Source organism: Ostrea edulis, chromosome 9 (assembly GCF_947568905.1).
Source record: "Ostrea edulis chromosome 9, xbOstEdul1.1, whole genome shotgun sequence".
In the NCBI taxonomy this organism is placed as follows: domain Eukaryota; kingdom Metazoa; phylum Mollusca; class Bivalvia; order Ostreida; family Ostreidae; genus Ostrea; species Ostrea edulis.
Window position 1 is genome coordinate 14937022 of NC_079172.1, and position 25944 is coordinate 14962965.

The window sequence follows — 25944 nt, forward strand, 5'->3', positions numbered from 1 at the left end:
GTTTGATGGCGGGAATCCTTTTATGGACAATTAAACTTAATACCCCTCAAATATTGAATGCGTAACTAGCTTGTTTCAAACACAGTAATTGGTCAGTATTAAATCAATGCCGTCAATAGATTATCCCTACATCTAGTTTTGGAAAAAGGGATTATTTCCGTAGGTGGTGATACGATGTAGAATCGGGCAAGCCTTTGTAGTTAAGAGACAGTCTGAATTTTTCTGACATCGCATTTTTATAATGAATCTACACGATTCTCAGGTGTTACACGTATTTCATGGTTTAACCTATGAATACTGATAGCATAAATTAGAATCAATTTAGAATCACTGCCATTGGTTCAATGCTAATGAATCACGGAATTTCACACCTATCAAAATGCGCCACAATTGCCAAAAGTAGTTAATTTGGGCAGCAAAGCATTTTCCTTGTACATGTATATTTACTTAAAACACATTCTCACGCATTGTCTGCAGCTACTGAGTTTTAAAAATGCGACTGCTGTTGTGATGTAATTGTTGTCTATCCGATGTATTGTGTCCCTTGTTGGGGCGATTACTATGATACAACATTTATAAGTCTAATTAACCAACACATACAGTTATGATTACATGTATTTCACATACATGTATTTTTGTGCTAAATGGTATGTGAGCCGGCGTTTTATTTCGTTATCGAGGTACGAGTTTTGATTTTTTGGTCCTGGTGATGACGAGTCTTGATTTCTTGGTCCTGGTGATGACGAGTCTTGATTTCTTGGTCCTGGTGATGACGAGTCTTGATTTCATGGTCCTGGTGACGACTGAGTCTTGATTCCTTGATCCTGGTGACGACTGAGTCTTGATTTCTTGGTTCTGGTGACGACTGAGTCTTGATTTCTTGGTTCTGGTGATGACCGAGTCTTGATTCCTTGGTCCTGGTGACGACTGAGTCTTGATTCCTTGATCCTGGTGATGACGAGTCTTGATTCCTTGATCCTGGTGATGACGAGTCTTGATTCCTTGATCCTGGTGACGACTGAGTCTTGATTTCTTGGTTCTGGTGACGACTGAGTCTTGATTTCTTGGTTCTGGTGATGACCGAGTCTTGATTCCTTGGTCCTGGTGACGACTGAGTCTTGATTCCTTGATCCTGGTGATGACGAGTCTTGATTCCTTGATCCTGGTGACGACTGAGTCTTGATTTCTTGGTCCTGGTAATGACGAGTCTTGATTTCTTGGTCCAAATGACAACTGAGTCTTCATTTTGTGATGAGGACTTGTCTGTGATATTTCGCTCTCCCATGAAGGAATTTAAATTCGTGGATATGTCTATACTACTCAAACAGCGATGATAAACTTAAGAATTCTACGAAAAGTAGTATTTAAATTTAAGAATGTACTATATAGATCATCAATACACATGCATCACTATTGAAATAATATAGGTTACGTTTTTATCCTTCCATTTATTTGCCACAATCGTCCTAGCCTTCTGGTAAACCTAGATACCCTGTTCCTCTTTCAGGGTAATGTCCCTTTAGGCAGGTGAGGGTGGTTTCGTCTTTTAGAAGCGTGTTTCCTTTCCAGGCCCATTTACTTCTCTATTTCTATATCTTGTGCTGGTGATAATAATTGTTCTGCTCATTTGCAAAGATTGTCTTATCTTTTTTTGGCCACCACATCCTAGGGGTGTTTGGAAGGCATCTGCCGACGGGTGACTCTGTCTTCTCTCCAATATGCTTTATAAAAATAGAACATTCTGGGTTGATGGTTTTTTTATTCCTCGTAGAAGAAATAATTTGTCAGCACTTGTTGTTGATATTGCAGAGTTCTTTCTTGCTTCTGTTGAAAATTAAATTTGCTTCTTTTTTTTTTATCAAGGAAAACATTTCTCATTTGTAACATTTAAATTGTTTAAACAAAATTTTCCAAATTTGTTGTTGCCGTTACTTGTATTTACAACTAAGACTAAATTTCCATCCCTCCTTAAATTCCCCGATGATACTTTGTGTACAGCAGATATACTTCTATGCTCCTTCGAAAGACTAAGTTAAGAAATTATTTTATATCAAAGACGTAAGTTAGTTCATGAAACAGGTTATTGGGTTCCTAGATATGTATTATAAAGTACCTCAAATACGGTTGCAAAGTACATGAAGTCCTCCACTTAGCTATGATCGAATTAAACCTTACATATGCAACTAATACTTGAGCATGCATATTAGCACTACAATAATAATTGTGGTATAAAAACAGAACTTAAACTGCATCATGTCCAATTGAAGATTAGAGCTAGATATTTTTAGCTTCAAAAGTGTAAAAATGAAGAGGTATTTTCTCATTAAAATAAGAGCTCATATATGTAGTGTCTAAAGCAGACGAGCCTGCGATGTGTTTTTTTTTATTATTGAAACAGTACCGTATCAGTGGGATCAGATGGTCGGGTATAGCGTTAATTTAGGTCTAAAGACAATGGGCGCAAATTTAGACACGGTCCGATGTAACAGGTTACCGGTGGTCCGGAACGGCTCTGCGCATGTCGTACTTTAAGCATGATAATGTTAGTCTGTTATTATCTAATTCTAAGGACATGTTGGTTTTTATTTTTTCTGGATATACAGTGTAGTTGCCGATAATTGAATTTGACAGGAAAAGGTAGGACTGAGTCGTAACAAAAGATTTGGTTGTTGTTTTTTTCGCATTTGAAATGACCCTTTTGTTGTGTTTATTAACAATGGGTATCACTTGAGATTCTGTTTGGACATTGTCCACCCTAGGATTTCTGTATAGCAAAACGACAAAATCGAAAGTACAGAATGCATGTATATTAAAAAGCGAAACTATCTTATTTGGGGGATTATATGGCTACTCTTACTTTCAAATGCAACACTCAATTCTTTTCACTTACTTCAGATGAAAAAATAAACATGTGTGGGTCCTAAACGTGTATGACAAAGTTAGAAGTTGTTGTAGTATAGATTTTGGTGATTGTCTCACGGGAGTTCTCGCGTGATAATTTGTCGGTTACTGGCCTATTTGAAACATTTAAAGGATATCATTGGGAGATCCAGACCCCTAATTAGTACAAACATGGGAGTCATTGCTAAAAGCCAAGGTCGACTCTAAATATAGATGATGCATTACAGACATTATGTAGAGTCCTTGCGACAGCGATAATTTTGTGAAATTCTATCTTATTGTATTCAAGTAGTTATGTCTTTTCTTAGCAGGACACCGAATCTACGAGGGGGCAGATAGGGGAAAAAATTGTCCTGAAATACATCATCAGACAATGATATCAGTTGGATCTTTATAAACTCGTTTTAGCATGCAGGGGTAAAGTACTGTGATGTATGTTCACGGAATTCAATTTGGATCAAACAGTGGTGTAAATTGTGCTAATACACCCCGTCGTGATTCCAATATACCACTTAGTACATTTTCATTAATTTTTTTTTACAACTTTTCAATGCATGTCACTGACTGTGTGTATTTAAATGCACACAGCATTGTATTTCACTATGGTGGATAAAAATAGATCAGCGATATTATTAACCATATGAAATGGAAGCTTTTGGTGTTGTTCAGTGCATTAAGAACCACAACCACTCTTGGACTACTAAGAGCAAGTGTGAAAACTATCTATACCAATGATTCATCGGTCATTTTATTTCTTTAAAATGTAGTCAAAAATTTGTCAATCAGAAAACCCCCCTCAAATATTAGGAAAAAATAAAGTTTTTGCTGTATTTTAAGAAATTGATAGAGTTTTGTTAATAAGTAAATGCTGATGTTGAATTAAAGGCTAAAAAAAAATCTTATGTTGAAATTGATCTAGCTGTTCAATTTCAAGTGTCTTGTCGACCATAATAGACGGTTAATAGAGTTGTCAATCAAAAAAAGTAAAACCTTAAACCACTTTGCCGATTCATATTTTATTTGCTTTCAAAAGACATAATCATTCACAGCTTATTCAAAGACGACATCACGTTGAATGGAGAGCATCGCTTTAAAGTTCAAGGAGCTAAAAAAGCAATTTGTCTTGCTTACTGCGTGTTTGATACATATAATCAGGTGCCGACAAATATTTCATTTTGAAAATATTTTAAAGACATCCGATTAAGCTGTAGAAGGTAAGTAAACATGAAATAGGTGTAATAATATGTAATGATATAAATAATATGACATTTCAATTCTTACAAGACTATATGAATTGTTGAGGAACACCTGTCTTTCGACATGCTGTTTTCTTCGATATATAGAAATATTTCTCTTTCCGATCGAGTGTTTTAACAAAACTTCGAGGTTCGTTTTGAACATGCAACTACATGCACATGTAGGAAGTTCTGTATATGCAAAACACCCATCTCCTGAGTACAGGAATATTTTTTCGTGACATCTAGTTGACCCCAGGTGAACTTGGATACTTCCAGCTTCTTTTCTATTACCTTGATTGATTGGGGCTTTCTTAATGTCACCCAGTCGTTATTATGTGATTTGGGCGGGGTAATGACTGTGTTACCTGGTTATACGTGTATAACCTATAGAGCATATATTGTTCGTACGTAAGAAAGGTTAGACTGGAAAGTCAGCTTTTCACGAAATCATACAGCTATTATTATTTTCAAATAAAAATTAATGTTCGTTTTCATCATTGGTCCACGACGATGTACATGTATTACTCGTTTACATTCGAAGTGGGGCACTTTAGGGTAGATACTTACATTTCTATGATATTTTTCATCCCAATAATGAATGAATTTACAGTTATTTAATGATAATTTTTGCTTTTAGCTGGAAAATATTCTCACTTCCTTTAACCTTCCGCACAGCGTTCAATTTTCCATAAGACTTCCCGTGCTGTGGAGATTAAAAATATCTAATGTGGCAATAAATTTCAAGTGAAATCAAGCTTGTATTTAAAAGGAACATAAAGTCTGTTTTTCCTGACATATGGAATTAGAATTACCCAATTTATCATTTACCCATTCCTGGTTGTTCCGCTATTCCTGTAGGATCTATCCAAGTAGTCTTGGAGAAAGATTTCCTCTGATTAATCTGTGCTTGAATTTTTACAAGTTATCGCATCTTAATCAGTTGACGCAAGAACGTGAAGAGTTCAGAAAACATTAACACGATCCAAATTACAGAACACATTTAACATCGTCCAACCCTGAAGATGTTTTTATTCAATACTATATTTATTTCAATACGTCTTCTTCTTAGTCGGTTGTTTAACGTGTTCTTAGATTGCTGTGCAATTTCTTTTCTGGATTAAATGGTTTTGATTTGATTCAATATTTGTAATGACTAGAATTTCTTTACCTTCGTTACGTAATTGAATGGTATATATAATTTCCATACAAAGGAGTAGATGGGGGTGACAGGGGTGAGTTTCACCTCACCCACACACTTTCACAACTCCCCTCTCTGATGTTAAAAGCTTTAGAACCCTTCAGCATACGAGGCAATAGATGTGTTTTTAATGTACCTGTCCTGTTATGTTAAAAGATAACGACGGCTGGTTTCCTGTCATATGACAATTCATTGATTAACATGTCGGAGTTTTTACAGTTCATGTGGTGGTATAATCCGAACTATTTCTATTCGATTCTATCAGCCTAAGGTTTAATTTGCATTTCTATAAGTACAGTTTTGCTTCATATGTAGAATTACTTTATGTAGTATTATTGAACATTTTTGCTTGATATGGGCCGGATGAAGTGATTTCTCATTCAACATAGACATGCAATGCAAACATGGCAACGTTCTAGCTGTGTGTTATAAAGCTTGGATGTAGAACAGTTCAAAGTATATTCTATTGGTGTTCGACTTTTATTAAAATTTGATATCGCATTAATTGATAAATCATACTGACCATGGTAAGAACGTAAATGTATTAGTGAAATCAACTTAGACCTAAGTCAAAAAAATGGAAGAGGAAAACATAGCAAATGCCGTCTAAACTGGTATGCTTATATATTGAAATTGTAATCGATGCTCATTTTCCAAATGAAAGGGGAAGATAACAGTGATCAATCTCGTATGTTTTATGGATCATAAGGTTGAAGAGGAACATCTTTTGCACCGCTATGACCAAGGGAACTATTTAAGAATACGTCATCACATGCACCACGAAAAACCTGTAATTCGTCAATTATTGATTTTACATATACAGTACACCAGGAGACAAATTTTCAAGAAACCATTTATTTTTCATGTATGCAAAAACCCTTATCAAATGGCAAAGTGAAATTTCAGTTTTAAAGAGAAAATAGATTTCCCAAGATACTGTATCAGATATACGATGACTGTGCTGTAGAAGCGTTATTAAAGGGTGTTTGGGTCTTGAATATAAATGAAACAATAATGTTCCATAAATAGTTAAACTAAATAGCAGACCGGGATTGATTATTCCGACCAAGGCTTTAACATCATAAACCAGATTTATAAAATATCAGGTAGAAAAAGGGAAGCACTGGAACCTCATCTTGAAACAAAAACGTTCGACATATCATAAATCTATTCGTACACCTGACAATACAAAATTCACGGCAATTGTATGCATATTTATGTAGATATTTAACAATTACCAATCAAATTATTATCTTTTAATTGAGTTTGCTAGTTTTTTTCTTGTTCTTGATTCCTAATTCCTATTATCATTGCATACTAAAGTCAATATCCTAAAGATGAAGTCTTCCGGAAATTCGAAATCGATCTCTGACCAAATACTCTCACTGCCAGCAGAGGAAATAGTCTTCTTCATGTGAAGCTACTTCCATGCGATTTATAAAATGACGGATCTAATTGACGCCATGAAGCGATAGTTGTAGGCTCCCATCCGCCGTGGATAATTACAATGAAATTTTATTATATACACCCTTTATTTTTTATATATAAAATCCAAAAAAGCAAACGAATACGTTTTCTTTGCATTGTCTGGATGGTTGGTTCATGCTGGAGTGTAAGTTTCATTCAATGTCATTTGCCCCGATGATCAATTTCTTTTCGCTATCGATTCTAACCAAACACTATAGCATCACCGGTTTTGAATATTAACGAAATCACAGCTCTTCAGAAGAAGTGGGTTTTAGTTTGATTTTATATGTATCCTGTTCAGTTCTGCCCCCTGGCTCTTAGTTTTCCGTGAAATTTTCCTTTTATTTTTTGCGAAACAAAGGCTTGATTTGTGTGTGATTTGAGAGAGTATTCAATGCATTTTGTGCTTGTGTGGCAAAGTAATTGATATTATCCTTTTTTTACAGTTGCAATTTGAGCTACTAAAGGATTAAAACTACTTCGTGGACCGGTGAGTAGTTTTCATTTTTCATACAAAATTAACAAGCCTTGTAACACTTTACTGTCTTTTTTTTTTTTCAAAGCATGTTTACGAGTACTCCCTTTGCATACAATTGTTAAATATGTAATTTTCAGTGTCTAAATTTGAATGAATAGATAAAATTATGGAACAGAAAAGTTAATTCAAAGCCTTTCAATCAGAAAGCATTAAAATAAATTTAATATATCAATGATTTCAATAAAATGCAATGGTTTTTAAATATTCTCGATTTTTTAATATAAATGCATTAGCCTTAATTTTGTTAGATAGTTGAAGCTTAACAGATTTGATCTATTCTAGATTACAGATTTTTAAAAAAATACATTTTTGATAAGATTATATCATTCTTAATTCATGTTTAGAATTGATTTACGACAATTAGTGTATTTCAACAAATGGAATATAATGCAATTTCACATTGCAGTAATTTGGCGACCTAATAGGAGTGAAATGTGCATAAAATGCAATAGTTCTGTCGAACTGTCTTGTGTGAGATCTGAAGAGACACATTATGCAACATTTCTATCCATAATTTAGTATTTATACTCGCACTCAAGGCATTATTTGCAATATAGAATATTTTATCAAAGCTTGGTCTTTTTGTCTCCAGTAAGATCCCTCTTTACATTAATGAGAAATTCTTTTAGGACAACCATAGTAATCCATGATATTTTTATCCCCCTGTTCTCGCAATATGAGATTACTATAACACACCATTATTAAACCTAAAAAGAGTATAAAGTTTTATAAACCAGTAACTCATGGGAGGAAAGGTGAAAACTATTTACTATTGCATAAAAACACATTGAAATAGCAAATAAATTTTGATAGACAAACTTTAAACAATATATTCTATAGTACTATTTAAAACTGCCCTTAGTTTATAATGAAATCAGGTCATCAGCTATTAAAGTTTTCTTTCATTAAGATGTGTAACTATGTGAGCCTGAGTAAACATTGTTTTTTGTTTTACGTTAGAAAAGTACATGTATATATTCTATACTACATTTTTATTCGTATTGAAGTAATTGCAGTATGATACGTATGAATTTAATACGAGTGAGATTAGTCAGTTGTCCTCCCTCTCTCTCTCTCTCTCTCTCTCTCTCTCTCAGTAACATTAAACAAGCACTAGAAAGGTTTCCAACCGATTAAACCAATACTACCGAAGATATCAAAGCGACAAGACAACATTCTAAGATGATTATCGTGCGCTCGCTTCATCAGATGAGCTGACATGCCTTTTATCTTAAGATATGTCTACGGACAACAGAGGCTAGCACGTCAGCTTCTAACCTGAATATCAGCCAATGGTAGCCCTCAAACCAAGTTTTTCAAGTTCTTATTTTACATAATACAATGTTCGTTACGTCATCATGATAAGATGAGGTTATTTCTATTTAGAAATGAACTTAGATCAGCGAAGCTTAAAATAATTATATATCACCGGAGTGTGTGGAAGTAAAACGGGGTAAAAATAGAAAATGATGTTCTTTCGAAGTTGTACCCGGCTTTTAACACACTTCCACGGGTTCCCTTGTCTTCTGTGACATGTACTGCAGTCAGGGAATGATGACACTATAGTAGATATGTGTGTGATAAAATACGTGCTCGACATGAAAGACGAAATGAAATTAAGAACAGTATCTATTCCATCCTTGTTTGCAGACACGTTTAATACAAAACAAAAAACCGTATCAAGATGTCGATGTATGTACATAGGAAGTAAACTGTACATCCTTTCCAATTGGAAAAAAGACAAATCACGAGTATAAAACGGGGCAGTTTTAACTGGGAAAGTATTATATCATATACTAGTATAAATGTATATATTTATTGATCGGTCTGCAAAAAAGGTACAGCAGTAAGGCCGACAACTCCATGGATTGTATGACGTAAGCTATATAATCGAGTGGTATATTTATATTTTCTAAGGGTTATGATAAAGTTATCAAACTCAATATTCAGTGGAACCACGTGTGATTAACATTTCATTTCAATTTTGTGAAAAGGGAAGTTTAATTTCACAAATATTGATAGAGTTTACAGTATAAAGCATGTTTTTGCTAAAACTACATGTATGGGATGGACCTGTTGTGCGATGGAAATGATACATTGTACAACACTCCCCAAATCGATTTATATATCACATTATATAGATGGTTTGAAATGATTCATTGTACATGTTTCCGAACAGCATTTGTTTTCCAAAATTCTGTTTATGAAATATTTAGTACCCTTGCTTGTGGATTTTTTTGGGTCATATATATGTTAAATAACTATTACTTATATATGACTCTTTGTAAAGACGGCGTGGGTATATGTACATGGATCTATCATGGTAATCTAGTGGTTAGGGGGTGTCACAACTGGGAGGAGCCGGGTTCGATTCTCGAACTTGGCGCTGTATCACACCTCCATTGTTTAATAGTATTGATAGTGACTGCTTCCTCGCCAAGTATCCTGTATTACCAGTGAAAGTAACGGATCTTCCAGATATGACCCAAAAATGGAGGTACCGTGTTATGGTACGATAAAGAACCCTCACTGCTACAGCCACGAATGACATGCATGGGCCAACATTTCTAGTACTTATTAGTGAAATATTGGCGTAAAGGCCTTTATATATACATGCCGTCTGTACACAAATATCTGGAGTGGACCCATTCGTACATCAGAAATGGACTACCTAAGAAATTTGCGGAAATTTAATTTTACATTCGGTTCATGCATATCTAGCATTCATATGCATGAAATTCACACGTTAGTTTGCAATATATAATATATATTTTCAGCAAATGAAATTTGTGTTTCACCGTACTTTCAATAACAACAGCAAATTAGTACATATATTTTTCTGAATCTATGTCATCCTCGCAACAATTTTAAGTTTCTTTATTGAAAATCTTATAAATGGAGTTCTTTCTTGTGTGTAAGTAAATATCCTAAAGTTACATTATCACACCATTTGATTTTCACACAAGTCTGAGTCAGCGTGTAACCTTTTATTTAGCTGTTTGATGCGTGATACCAGATGATTGCCTTAAGAGCATGCGTTTACCACAATTTATGTGCTGGAATTGGACTTTTAAAAAATCTAACTATGATAGGTTCGTCCGTAAGATTAATATTAGACACATTGTAGGTCAAGTCTCTCTTGTTTCCATTTAACGGAAATAATGATTATTACTTCATTGAAACGTTATATTTACAAATATAGAGGTTTAACTATATTATTTCCTATTTAACAACTATAAATAGATTTTAAATTTCCGCAACGATAAGTGATAATTGAAAATATCTCCGAATATATGTTGCTCTTCATAAATTATCACTCTCACTCCTTAAATAATAACATAACATTCCTAAAATACTAGAAATCATCTGTGCTGGGTAAAGCGACGTATTAATACTACGTGTTCTAATTTTATCAATGCGCCAACTCTCGAGTTGTTTTTCTTCCTTTTCTGGGTCTATTTGGATTACATGCATTACGTAAATAGAAAGCGCTGCTCAACCAGTACATTTTATAAAGGAAATGAGGTAAGCACTTCTAAAGATATTAATAACAAATACCGTGCCCCTGTGCTAGTATATCATTCATGTCTTTCTGGATTCCGGAAGGGAGCTCACTTGGTTCCAACAATTTTTGCAAACGTATTTAAGCTTTTCAAATCGGAGCCCTAGATCGTGATTCAGACGACGGTCCCACTGGTTCTACGTGTTATCAACGGGTGTAAGAATGGTTTACAATTTTAACTTTTACTGATATCAATCATAAACTTTACATGTACACAGTCATTATGATCGAAAAGTCGTAGCGCCTAAATGAAAACAAGCACCATTACATGCATTGCAACTGCTAAATGTACATTTAATTACAAGAACAGTGGCTAATCCCCTTTTGGGTCCGAACTCTGTGATACCATAAAAGGGTTCGAGCCCAAAACGGGCTTAGCCCGTGGATTACATGCACACCTATATTTACATTATTATAAGCGCTCTACAAATGTAGCCTTATAAACGCTCAATCTTTGCTGCATTGCATCAGCCAACAACTTTCTTTTTCTGTTATTGTGAGTTTGTTTTTCCACTACTGTTTACAGAAACGCCGTTATAAGCAAACACTGCTTCAGTTTCACCATTCAGAAGGAACTCCAGCGCGAGGGATAGGGTGATGTCAATCTGGAGTTGAACACAACCTTTCGATACTAAGCATATTGCATTGATCTCCCTCAAAATTTGCTCTTGGACTGTCTGAATTCATGGCAATATAGGAATGTTCTGAAGTCTTGTCGATAATCATCTAAGAAAGTTGGGCCGTTTGATATATGTTCAGCAACGAAAACACTTTAGGGCCGAGGGATTTCTTCAGCCCCTCCGCCTGAACCTCATTACGTGCTGATGACACGTTATTATACATCCCTGCTGTCCTGATTTCACTGTTGATAAATAAAGTCATCTTTTTTCGCTTTCTACGTGTCATCTGCTGTTCATTTCACTCCACTTTGCATGCCTTTGGAATATTGAACTTGTCGACAATATCTAACCGCGTTCTGATGGCTGTTCAGACTCAACGCCTGTGTTGAGAGGCAATTTGAACTGACAGAAGAGAAAATGCAATATACACTATGTATAATTCATTCATTTTGTCTTTCCTAATATATTGGAAGGTTAACAATGCCAAGTTCTAAAGGGGTTTTACGCCATCACAACCCGCTGTTTCATTTTAATTTTCGAGGAATTGTCGCATGATAAAAGGCTAATACACGGTAGATAACCTAGATATGCTGTTTACATAATGGATATTAAGCAAGAACCAGTGAAGTAATATTTGCTTAATGTTTCAGTCAGGCGAATACAATTGTTCCAATTCTGGTTCCGAGTCTGTTCGGTTGTAATGTGTGTCGCGCAACAAAACAAGTAGAGACTCGTAGGTAATTATCTGCCAGATTTTCCATATTACCATGCAGATTGTGGGTAATCCCTTAAAGTTGAGTTGGAGACAAAAAACCTTAAAGAGTTATGCATTTTTGTAATTTAGTCTAGATTTTCTTATCCATATATATGATGCTTTTATCCCAGATAAGATGCTATATTTCATAGAAACACATTACTGGACGCAAGAGAACCCGGTGGTGCTTTTCTATGGATGGAATTAATGAATATGTAAATTCAAGCCAATATCTTGAAAGTGTTTGATAAAAACATGGTTATATATTTACTAAATAAGGCAAAAATCATAGGAATACCGGCAAACAAACGACTGGAGCAGTTCATTCACAAGAATTGTTCAAGATATTTAATATCTAATATTCAAATACATTTAGTACATACTTAGTAATAAATACATTTTTTTTGCATATGCAATAAAACTAGTTTTGTAACAGCATTATCAGTCAAGGGCTGATACAGATTTTGCAGGGCCTGTATCAACCCCGCAAAGAATGCACCGATACCCAAATTCATTTATTTGTCAAAGACTACAATGTTAATTGCATATATTATTGTTGAATTTTATTTGTGATCAATGCAAAACAATAACTTTGATAAATGTACATGTAAGAATGTTAAATCCATTGTCGTTATATAATGTTAAATTGTTACTGTATTTCTGTGACCTTTATATCAAAGTTTTGGTGTTTGATGGAAGTTATTTTTTTCTTTAGATTCAATAAAAATGTCTTCTGTATTTTATTACTAAGTATGTTATATATATGGTGGTACATACCCTTTTCCATATTACACCCAGTATCAGCCCACCACCATTATCAGAAATAAAATTACCGAGATTTACAGATAAAACTAAGAGTGTATTATTCTCTATATAGAAGCTTGTCTATTTCCTTCAGTTGAAATTGAAATGGTATAACGTATTTTTGATGCAGTAGTTGACCGTGCCCAGAACCCAATGTCTTGATATGAGATATAGAAAAACAATGCAAGTGCGAGAAAAAAACCTTTGAAATTCATGCTAATTTATTTGATTTTTTGCTGCATTTTTTATCAGAAGTAAAATTCGTTGTCCTTCACAGCTTGCGCTTTAGACAGGATGAAACATTGATTCTTTCTCCAATAATTAGGCAGGGACACGCTTTCACTGGGATTATCTGTATGTAGGCTGATGAAAGTCTTTGTAAATGCCCTGTCAACCAGAGATTTTTTTAATCATATTTTTTTTTTTGCAAAACACATACTTCGGTAATAAAAAAAGAAGATATTGATACCATTCATTTATTCCCAATGGAAGTATATAGATATTTCTGTTTTTGTAAACGTCTTTCCATATTTTTTTATCCTTTCAAGTCAATATAATATAACAAAAAACCTGAAACTCGCGAACGTACATCAGGAATCAATAAATTGAGTTATTAAGATATGTTGAACTGTTTGGATCGCTCTTTATATACATCAATTCGCTTGGTACCCGTATTTGTACAGAAAAAGTCCATTATCCCAGGTCCTGGGCAGAAGTCTCCGTAGATTTCTTTTCAGCATCAAGGTCCACGTCTCTTGGCTAATCTGTAAGTCTCCCCTGATTGGCATCTGAATGGAAGGAATCGATTTCATTTCCTCCCCATGATATTAGTTCGCGGAAATGTTTATTACTTGCTGAAACCTACAATGAAACTGACCCCCTGGTTTCGTCACATTCCTTTATTCAGTGGGAGAAGTTCATAATTTTATTATGTCGCTCCCCTCAATATCAATTTGTATTACGCATGTCCTTAACCAGTTGTGGGGGAAATATACACCAAGTGGTAAATATTTATCTTCTACTAAATTATCAATGCACACCCAATGATAATGTCAATGGAGGTGACTTGAAAGTTTCCGGACTTAATTGGTCATCAGTTTCGTATCGGATAATTGCTATTCACAACAAAAGTCAGGTTCTAGTGAGATAGGTAAACAATGAAAGGATTTGCTTTTACATGTACTCTGAAGAAAAAAAATATATTAGAGATCTTTAGAAAAAATATTGTGTTGAATATCCAAGCAAATTAACCGCTTAGCAAACCGAGTGCTGATTAGACTCCGAGTGTTATTTGATGGGGGATGCAAAGGCATGATCTTAGACCCATAGTCTATGTTATTTCAAGGCTATACCTTTCCTCATTAATCGTGTCTAAAATCAATTGCTGACTGAAATCAAGAATTCGAATATCTTGTATCACAGTTAATCGATTATATACACAACATCAAAAACAATAATATGCTAATTTACGGGCGTAAGGTTTTAATTTTTACATATACAAGGATTTAACAACGAGTATTGAATTCATCTATCTTGTAAAACCGCCACCGTACATCAGTTGGTAGATCGCTCGCTTCGTGAACGAGAATAGCAGGTTCGATTTAATGCTGTAACAGACCAAGTTCATTCTCCTCATGGTAAAGATCCCTATTTACTAGATAGCATAGGATATCTAGTGTAGGTCAAAATTTTGTGGCACTTCACTTCACCATATGGCTCACGGAAATACTGAAACTTAAAGCTGGTGACTTTATGATTGACATTTTCCCCAAGGGATGTTAAACTCCAAGCAAACAACTATAGGCATCAGAACTGATAGCTAGTTAAAATCACACTAAAGACGGCCGCTGTAGAATTGACTGTAGGCCTTTATATATATCTACATATTTAGATTCAGTTATAGCAACTGCGAAAAACATCTCGGGAACAAAACTGGACATAGCGTACAAAATATGGCTGGGGAAATGATACGCAGCTCCAAAAGAAGAAAAAGATCATACGGAAGTGGCTGTGTGGTTTATTTTAGGCAGGCAATTGTTTGGCTTCAATGTATGAAACTTCTAAAACATCTTTCAATTCAGAAGCATCATTCGAAAACAATTTATCAGTGAGATAGTTTCCAATAAAAGCGTCTGCATAAAAGCTATTCATTTCAGTGCTCAATAGATGCCATACAATATTTGCTTCCCAACCATACACAACCCGTCACATATATACAACAGAGCGAAAGCGTGCAAACCGTGTATGGCATTCGGATAAATCACACGTCAATCTCCAATAGACATGCTCTTTGGCTGCTGGCAAGAATTAAGAGCACAAAAAGTCCATATTAAAACACAAATAATTGTCAATCCAGCTAGTGGTCGAAGTAATACAATTAAAAGCTAGCTGTCCCCATTATTGGTCACCCTGTGGGCATACTACGGGTCTGGTGCGTACAGTCATGGATCTTGCATATGATTATTCGATAATGTAAGTGGTGGTATTGAACTTGTATGCGGGATCTGTATATTTTATCTCTGCTGAAACAGTTTTGCTCTAGATCTAAATGATATGAGGAACATATTTTTTTCTGTTTCATCTACAAGATTATCACGACAGTGAAGTCCGCACATAAAGTGAATGAGTGTACTATTGTTTCTGAGAACTTTGGAAGTTAACAATACATTTAAATGATACAGAGTTTGTTTTCTGAGAACTTTGGAAGTTAACAATACATTTAAATGATACAGATTTTGTTTTCTGAGAACTTTGGAAGTTAACAATACATTTAAATGATACAGAGTTTGTTTTCTGAGAACTTTGGAAGTCAACAATACCTTTAAATGATACAGAGTTTGTTTTCTGAGAAGTTTGGAAGTTAACAATACATTTAAATGATACAGATCGTTTTTCTGAGAAGTTTTAATTTTTTAGGTCTGACGGAAAACATGTGACACATTGTTTTATATCTATAACATACATTGTTATACCCCCCGCAACAAGTTGTGTGGGGTATACTGGAATCGGGTTGTCCGTCTGTCTGTCCGTCCGTCCGTCTGTAGACGCAATGGTTTCCGGGCTCTAAAGCGTTATCCTTTCCACCTACCGTCACCATATCATATATATGGACTACCCATGGGATGAAGATGTTCCCTATCGATTTTGGGGTCAAAAGGTCAAAGGTCAAGCACACTGGACATTGAAGTAGCAATATGGTTTCCGGGCTCTAAAGCGTTATCCTTTCCACCTACAGTCACCATATCATACATATGGACTACCCATGGGATGAAGATGTTCCCTATCGATTTTGGGGTCAAAAGGTCAAAGGTCACGCGCACTGGACATCGAAGTAGCAATATGGTTTCCGGGCTCTAAAGCGTTATCCTTTCCACCTACAGTCACCATATCATACATATGGACTACCCATGGGATGAAGATGTTCCCTATCGATTTTGGGGTCAAAAGGTCAAAGGTCACGCGCACTGGACATCGAAGTAGCAATATGGTTTCCGGGCTCTAAAGCGTTATCCTTTCCACCTACAGTCACCATATCATACATATGGACTACCCATGGGATGAAGATGTTCCCTATCGATTTTGGGGTCAAAAGGTCAAAGGTCACACACACTGGACATCGAAGTAGCAATATGGTTCGGTTTGTCATGCCATTTGTTTTTTACTCTCAGAAAAGGGGTAGTTTATACCTATTACCAACACCCTTTGGGAGATTGGGGTAAGCGGGGGGTATTCTTAGTGAGCATTGCTCACAGTACCTTTTGTTTTATATCTATAACATACATTGTTTTATATCTATAACATACATTGTTTTATATCTATAACATACATTGTATTATATCTATAACATACATTGTTTTATATCTATAACATACATTGTTTTATATCTATAACATACATTGTTTTATATCTATAACATACATTGTTTTATATCTATAACATACATTGTATTATATCTATAACATACATGTATCTCGTCATAGTATAGCAAACGAAAACGACGAAGTTACTACAAACCCAACTTCGTAAATTGTTGATACAACGTATATTGTATTATATGTATCCACATGGTCCTATTACTTGTCAAAATGGACCGTTACATGCATTTATGTTTTCGTTATCTTTTAAATTTGCGACAGTCTAAGTGCTCCTTCGGGACCGCTTTAAGTAGCAAACCTTTTTTTGATTGCAGTAGGCAACCCCAAGACGAAGGAATTGCTTCTTTCGTTATAAATAGTTGCGGTACATCATCGTAAACTGTATTTAATATCATTTCGACAGATATCAATGCTTTTATTTATGAACTTCAGCTTGAGTAGAAAAAGTATCAAATGAAGCTCACGAAACAGTGTAACCCAGTGGGTGGATATAGAAATATAACAATCCAATGAATGGATTTATCAACATATCAATCCACTGAGTGGATATACAAACACTGTATCAACCCACTGAGTGGATATACAAACACTGTATCAACCCACTGAGTGGATATACATGTACAAACACTGTATCAACCCACTGAGTGGATATACAAACACTGTATCAACCCACTGAGTGGATATACAGACATTATATCAACCCACGGAGTGAATATACAAACACTGTATCAACCCATTGAGTGGATATACAAACACTGTATCAACCCACTGAGTGGATATACATGTGCAAACACTGTATCAACCCACTGAGTGGATACCACTGAGTGGATATACAAACATTATATCAACCCACTGAGTGGATATACATACATTATATCAACCCACGGAGTGATTATACAAACACTGTATCAACCCACTGAGTGGATACCACTGAGTGGATATACAAACATTATATCAACCCACTGAGTGGATATACAAACACTGTATCAACCCACTGAGTGGATATACATGTACAAACACTGTATCAACCCACTGAGTGGATATACAAACACTGTATCAACCCACTGAGTGGATATACATGTACACTGTATCAACCCACTGAGTGGATATACAAACACTGTATCAACCCACTGAGTGGATATACAAACACTGTATCAACCCACTGAGTAGATATACAAACACTGTATCAACCCACTGAGTGGATATACATGTACAAACACTGTATCAACCCACTGAGTGGATATACAAACACTGTATCAACCCACTGAGTGGATATACAAACACTGTATCAACCCACTGAGTGGATATACAAACACTGTATCAACCCACTGAGTGGATATAAAAACACTGTATCAACCCATTGAGTGGATATACAAACACTGTATCAACCCACTGGGTGGATATATCAGCATACATGTATCAACCCACTGAATGGATATACAAACATCAACTGAATGAAATGGACATACTAACATATCAACCCAGTGTAGTAGATATATGAACCCATGGAATGGATATATCAACATATCAAGTTATGAACCCACTAAGTGGGTATAATTATAGAGAATATTGCGTGCTTAACGACACTTGCTATAAACATCCTTTAAAATAGTGCTGAGATGAAAGCTAAATTTATGTTTCTATAAGAAAAATGAATACAATTTACGGTATGGAATGTAATTTATTCCCATGATTTCTCAATTCAGTACAGTGAAGAAAATTTATATTGGGGAGGGGGGAATATATTTCAACTTTTGAACACCATAGCAAATTTGCAAGTTTTATGTATAGATCTAGTTACTAACTAAACTAAGTCAAAAATATAATATCAACCCATGCATTCGATATGGGTCCCGAGGGCAGATATGACATATGCTATGGATTTTAGCATGTAATATTCTTTTTATCACTTTTGATAAATATTGAATACATACAGATTCTTAAAAATCTGATTTTAGGTCTGAGGGCTGATTTTAGAGAATGATATTCTTTTTATCACATGCGGGTTAATTTATTGCATTTTTAAGGTAGATCAAGGAGTATTTGATGCATTGCCTAAGGTAAAAACCTTGATGCATTAATTTACTATGGAGAAAACTTTGACACATTGATTTATTTTAATGTTAAAACTTTGATAAATTGAATAACAACAGTAAACACTTTTAAATTTGATTCATTGATTAACTATGGTAGAAAAACACTTTGATACAATGATTTACTACAGTAGAAACCCTCATGCATTAATACAAATGTACCATTGTGAAAACTTTGATACATTGATTGTTACGAGCGAATACATAATTTCCGGATTGATAAGCATTTTTGCACACCGGTCAGATGTATGATACGAGATTTCGGACCAGCGATTGATATCGGCTGTTGTGACGTCACCCGTATCGCGTAATGCAGAATCGGCATAATCATTACCAAATGATTTAATTCTAAATGTACCACGCATTTTCATTTGTTGAATAAATGGTGGTATATCGTATCAAAAAAAAAAAAAAAAAATAGCCGAAACAACTTTCTATTGGAATGATGGGGATTCCCCTGAATGATGTATTTACAAACCTATTTATAGATTGAGAATCCTTAACAATGCTATCGATCGAAATTAATTTATTCAATAAAAATATATAAATATAAAAAACAAATGATAAATAAACAATTCATTATACAAAATATTTTTTTAAAATTCACAATACTTAATGCCACATCGCTATTTAGTCTCTTCTCGAAAGCTGTTCTGGCGTCCCCAGTCAGAAAACGTGTGGTTCACAGCAAAGCCAGTCAAAGCGTACCAGTTTTCGAAATTTATCTCTGACATTTGCAGAAATTCAGTTGTTCTCAAAATTACACCACACACTGCCTCAGAGCGACTGCAATTCAAACCCTTAACGACGACGGTTCCGAACTACGTTCTTGAGTAGGCACCGGAACGAGGCTTCCACCACCACATGAACACGATACAACCAGAGCGTGTTCTACTGCACAGCAAGTAAACACGAACCGTACGTAGCATTCAGTTTGCTCCAGCGGCCCGACATTATGCCAGCATGCATTGAATTACCCATACAAAGAGAGGAACATTCACGATGTTACATCATCCAAATAGGGAGGATGAACAGGAGTGTTTGATAGACCCTGCCTGTGTTCACTGATCTTTAACATCGGTATTAAGGAATCCAGCTGGAACATCTCAACTCCGATTGCTTGTGAGATTATTCGATGACTTTTTTCGCCTTATCACATCTCGATCTGCCAGGGGAGTCTTCATCAGACTTTGTGTTGTCTTGTACTGTTTGCTGCAACCTGGATGAACAGGCTGTGTCTAACACAATCTGAAATGTTGCAGTATACTTTAAGCAGTAAGCACAAAGAATTTGTTTTGATCTGGGATCATGGCCATTTACACCCAGAAAACCTGTGCATTCAACAAGGCAACCACTTACCAAACACGTGTTGAAATATTGTGAAAGTTGAACATGTTAAGCATCCTTGATACCCAGTATAGTTTGAATGCAACCTACGATACCAATATTAAACTTCCATCAATATAATTCCATCAATCTGTTACCCATCTTTAATTCTTAGGGATTTTATCTAATTATATATCATGAATGGAAAGAAATTTTCTGTTTTGATAACATCAATACAGAACCTCTTCCAACGACGACCGCTGGTGATTCGTAATTTGCTCGAAAAACGAAGTAATATAATAAAGACTACAAGTTGATATGATTTTCTGGCAGTCAACCATGTGTGATTTCCATCTTAATTTTCATTCTCGTGTATCATTATTTGAGCCGAAGATAAATCTTTCGTCACATTTATATTGAGTGGAACTACAACACTTACACGTAGCATTGCTGCATATTAGGAAAAAATGTGACATTAAGGCAGTAAATGAGGATTAGTTTGTGCGATCGATTCATAACAAGAATGGAGAATTACCAAGTTGTAATACCATGTAAAAAAGACAGACTTGCTTCTTATTTGGTCATGAATTTACAGCATATTTTTTCCCATATTCATTGCTATATTCAGAATTAAGATTTATAGGTGATTCTCGTGATATTAAGAGTTGATAATTACACTGACTAATGGTAAAGCGAGTACGTAATCTATCTATTAATGTGTCACGTGCTAAATGCTCATCACGGTAAAAAGGCATATACTTAAACGAAAACCTCAGTATTGTTTATAACATCCTACCTTAAAAATACACATATAAGATATGAAATTACTTCTTTATAAAATCATATTGACTGGTCTATATAAACCTTTTCCAACGCGTGCACATGTCATGCATGTATAAAACATTGGCTAACTTTCTTTGAACCCAGTCTGTATGCATTTTCATGGTCGCTATAAACAGTGAACTGTGTATTAAAAGACAAAATATAATCAAAAAGTTTATATTTAAGATCATTATATATTTCACATTATAAACAAGAGTGACACTCATCGTTGATCTAATCCAAATAAAAAAAATGCACATTATACTTGGCGACGAGACGTACATGTGACTCCCAGTTTCAACAGCTAAGGGGAGTGAACCACTACAAATTTTTAAATTTTGATTTAATTCTTCATTGTTAAATATTGTACACCTTGCCTCTTTCGTATTTATTGTTTTAAACTGACAAATAATGGGTTATTTAATTAAACTGAAATACACAATATGTATTTATGTAATACAAGTTCAGTGGGTGCTGATTAACAGGACCCGAAACTCATTTACTCCTAACACAAATTATCACAGACACCATCGGTTGTTTGTATTGTCATTTATTGAGATGGAAATGTAAAAAGGGGAAATCTCCATATCTCATACATCGGTACTTAATAAATATGCGTGGTGATCTCCCCTGATATAAAACAAAATATTGCAAAAATTAAAAAAAGAAAATTATATTTGTGAAATGTGGATGTAGTAGAATCTCCTCGAATTCGTGGTGTACTTTTATTCTACGCTGGTTACTACTAGATGTATGAGGAGTGTTTTGTGGTGTACTTGATGTCTTCTACGCTGGTTACTACTAGATGTATGAGGAGTGTTTTGTGGTGTACTTTTATTCTACGCTGGTTACTACTAGAAGGATGAGGAGTGTTTTGTGGTGTACTTGTATTCTACGCTGGTTACTACTAGAAGTATGAGGAGTGTTTTGTGGTGTACTTTTATTCTACGCTGGTTACTACTAGAAGTATGAGGAGTGTTTTGTGGTGTACTTTTATTCTACGCTGGTTACTACTAGAAGTACGAGGAGTGTTTTGTGGTGTACTTTTATTCTACGCTGGTTACTACTAGATGTATGAGGAGTGTTTTGTGGTGTACTTGTATTCTACGCTGGTCACTACTAGATGTATGAGGAGTGTTTTGTGGTGTACTTGTATTCTACGCTGGTTACTACTAGATGTATGAGGAGTGTTTGCCTTGTTTGTTTACATTTGTCTTTGGGTTGAAGGCAAAAATAAATAAAGGATATTCAACGTTCTCTAGTTATATTTTTATAGTAATTTATTCTATTTCCAGCAACATAACGGTGATTTTGCTCTTTATCAGATTTTCCCTATTTGAGTAATTGTCGTAGTATTAATGCAGTTTTGTGTGATTTATTTAATTCCAGGAAAAGAATAACAAAAATGGACGCAAAATTTATATGACATTTAATATATAAAATTCATTAAATGGATTTACACTGTTTCACTACTGAGAGTAAAAAGAGAGACATTAACTGTGTATAATGCAGCTAATTTCCCAAAGCTTCTCTGTGGTATATACTTGTAAAATATCTAACAAAACAGGTTTGTGATGCCAAGTTGGTCACAGCTTTATATATAAACAAACAGCACGTGTATAATCCAAACCGGTTGACGTTATTTTAATTTTAATTGGCGAGATTTTTCTGCACGCGGAAATGCAGTTTATTAACTGCGTAATTTCGGATAATTAATATTGGATAAGGCAACTGGCAATGCAAATGATACAAAACATGTAAGTGAATTTATGGCTTATAATTTCATCATTAGTATAATTGCAGGGTTATGATACTTCATGCTAATTTTATTTTAAATAAATATACTGAAACCTAATTTTGACTATACATGCCTTCTAACGGCGTTAGAATATATAGGTCCTCTGTACCCCTTGCATGTCGTAAGAGGCGACTAAATGGGGCGGTCCTTCGGAAGAGACTGCAAAAACCGAGGCCCCGTGTCACATCAGGTGTGGCACGATAAAGATCCCTCCCTGCTCAAAGGCCTGTAGGCGACGAGCAGAGACCTCAATTTTGCAGCCCTTTACCGGCAATGGTGACGTCTCCGTATGAGTGAAAAATTCTCGAGCGGGACGTTAAACAATATACAATCAATACAATATTATAGGTATACCGTTTACATAGTTAATATTTGTTTACCAGATATTGAGAGTGACTTACAGTCTAGATATGGAAACAACAAAGGTTGGTAAAAAGCACAAAGACACATAGCACTAGTATCATTCATTCTCGTTATCTCTCAATTACTAGTCGTATCTAAATGCAGAATGTATCATAAACCAATTTACCAGCCTTACCGCTGCTCTACAAATAGACCTCAATCACTATCATTTACGGGACAAAGTACAGGATTTTTTTTATGTCCAAAGTATAATTTCAAATGGTACAGTCGCGAGCAGGATTATGGTAATGCTATGGGGAAATCGTAGCGCCGCTTCACATAAAGATATTAGATGATATCCTAATTTGGTTGTTCGTAGATAAGTAATAAAGTGAATTCGAAATTAATGACACAAATGTAAAGTACGATTAGAAATTGTATGCTGCTTGAAGGAATGTGTAGTTTTATCAAAGTTTGGTTTGAGTGCCATGTCCAATTGTAATTCATATTATGCAGTAAGATAATCAAGTACAGAAATAAAAATAACACATACTATACTGTAGAGATTTATAGTCTGGGTCATTGATGATCTTCATCTTATGTAGCACCATGTTACTGATTCTTGGTCTCGCCATCTGTGCATGCCATTTACAGTCCAACTACTCTGACAAGATCCTGCTGTTGGCAGCAAATATGTACATGTACTTGCATTTTATATTGTTACATCATCCTTTAAAACATTGTGATATACAGAGGTAGTTCCAGTAATATTCAGTAAAGGGTAGGGGTGTTTCAGAAGTGGTGGTCACAGAAGGGGGTAATAATAACCTATCGGTAAATTTTTCCCAAGTCTATAACAGAAAGTGTTTTATACCAAAGATGGTCATTAATTAGAAATGCTTCAAAATGGCTCTCAAATTATCTGTCTAATCCATGTTACAGTATCATCTAGACAACCACGTCAAAGTACAGTGTATCATCAGCTGGGGCGGACTCTTTGGTATTTCGGTCACTAATCAATAGAATATATATCACTGCCAGACAAAAGGAGATCGAAACTGCCTTTCTTTGCCCGCTGCATATTTTAACATAATTCTTTGCCATACATGTAAGAACAAGAAAGCCTAGTGCTAGACATTGCACCTATACCATCGGCATAATTAAATCATCTGTTAGCCGACATCGTTTATGCCTCATGCATTGTAATAAGTATCAAAATTATACTTCCTGGTACAGTATACACTACTGCCGTAGGGACGTTACAGTATGAATAATGAATACATGGTCAATACAACCATTTCCTGTGTGTTTGTTAGTACCTATAGCTGTTACTGATACAAGTCCTGTGTGCCTGTTAGTACCTATAGCTGTTACGGATACATTGCAGAACTTCGCTTGCACCATCATGCAGAAAATATTTCCTGACACGCTTAAGCTTTGTTGGTTACTTGCCTTGTCTTTTGTGACAAGTCCTTTTCGTTTTTTACTCCATCAGTCGGTGCAGTCCGCCAATTGCTGGTTTACTGTCACTCACTGAGATGAGATATACTGTGCCTGCTTTGAGGTCCTCACGGTATGACATCGCTTAAGACATTTCATCTGTCTGTTTACATCTTTATTCATGTTACGTCCATCAGAGGGGTGTGTTTGTTTCTATTTTTAGTTATCTTGTGACGATATCTACCTTTCTCTGTAGGTGAGATGACATTCTTTAGATTTTGCTGACAATTATCTAATAAGTTTTAGAAAACTTTACCAACATCCCCATGTGAAATGAATCCCCGTCCATCGTTAACCATGTATGTCCACCTCCCCCACCCGCTCCCCGAGATCGCAGAATAATTTGTTTTGGTCAGTTCTTAGAACTACAATAGATAGAGACTTCACACTTGATTTGAACATATTTTATTGTATGCAATATATACAAAAGGATCAGAAGCAAGTTCGTACAACTTATGATTTCTTCTCCTTATAATTTAATACATGTTACAACACACAATTGTCTTTAAAAATAATATACAGAGAATACATAAATGGTAAGTGTTCTATAGATAAACAATGGAATATGATATGATCATCAGCTAAATCTTTTGGTTTCCTGAATATACGTCTGAACATAAGAGCAAATACAATCATTCAATTCAGTAGATAAGACATTATCATCCCAAAGTAGTAGATGTGTATCAATAATAACCAAATCATTTAACCTTAGCAATCTATCCATTAATTTGTATCTAGAAATTGAATATTTCTTACAAATAAAGAAAAAGTGATATGCGTCTTCAAGCTTGCCACAGGAACATAATGGAGAATCAACAATATTGCGTCTATAAAGATCATAATTCAACATACATGTGTCTACACTTAGTATAATGTGTCCACACTTAGTATAACGAATAGTCAACACTACGTTACTATTGACTATCAAAGTCATACACTGTATATAAATGTCAAATTGGCTACAATAAGTTGATTCAATGTCAGCCCTTTTTTCTCTTTGTAACTAGAATCTCTTAGCGCATTTTCCCCCTGGTCCCAGTTTTCTTCTTCATTCATCGGTCAGCATTGACCAGAACTCGCATTTCATTTTTCTTGCTTTACTGAAA

General features: G+C 35.1%; 1 protein-coding gene and 1 long non-coding RNA gene across 14 annotated transcripts in view; one reads left to right on the forward strand and one right to left on the reverse strand.

Moving 5' to 3' along the window:
* The window catches only part of LOC125658411 (5-hydroxytryptamine receptor 1-like), a 141670-nt gene that overhangs the window by 77442 nt on the left and 38284 nt on the right, over window positions 1–25944 (forward strand). For 5 of the 13 annotated variants that reach the window (XM_056148627.1, XM_048889658.2, XM_048889660.2 and 2 more), the window contains one exon: window positions 7251–7294. The exons of 4 other annotated variants lie outside the window; for them this stretch is intronic. The gene's annotated coding sequence lies outside the window, so the exon portion shown is untranslated. Of the gene's footprint in view, window positions 1–2498; window positions 2638–3955; window positions 4116–7250; window positions 7295–10733; window positions 10868–22867; window positions 22956–25944 lie in introns of those variants that run through there. 4 more of the 13 variants (XM_048889662.2, XM_048889665.2, XM_048889670.2 and 1 more) reach the window with 4 other exon arrangements.
* LOC130050061 (uncharacterized) lies at window positions 19562–24591 on the reverse strand. The gene is made up of 2 exons (XR_008798448.1): window positions 23892–24591; window positions 19562–20298 (listed from the first exon to the last, which is right to left on the reverse strand). It is a non-coding gene; the product is annotated as an uncharacterized LOC130050061 (long non-coding RNA).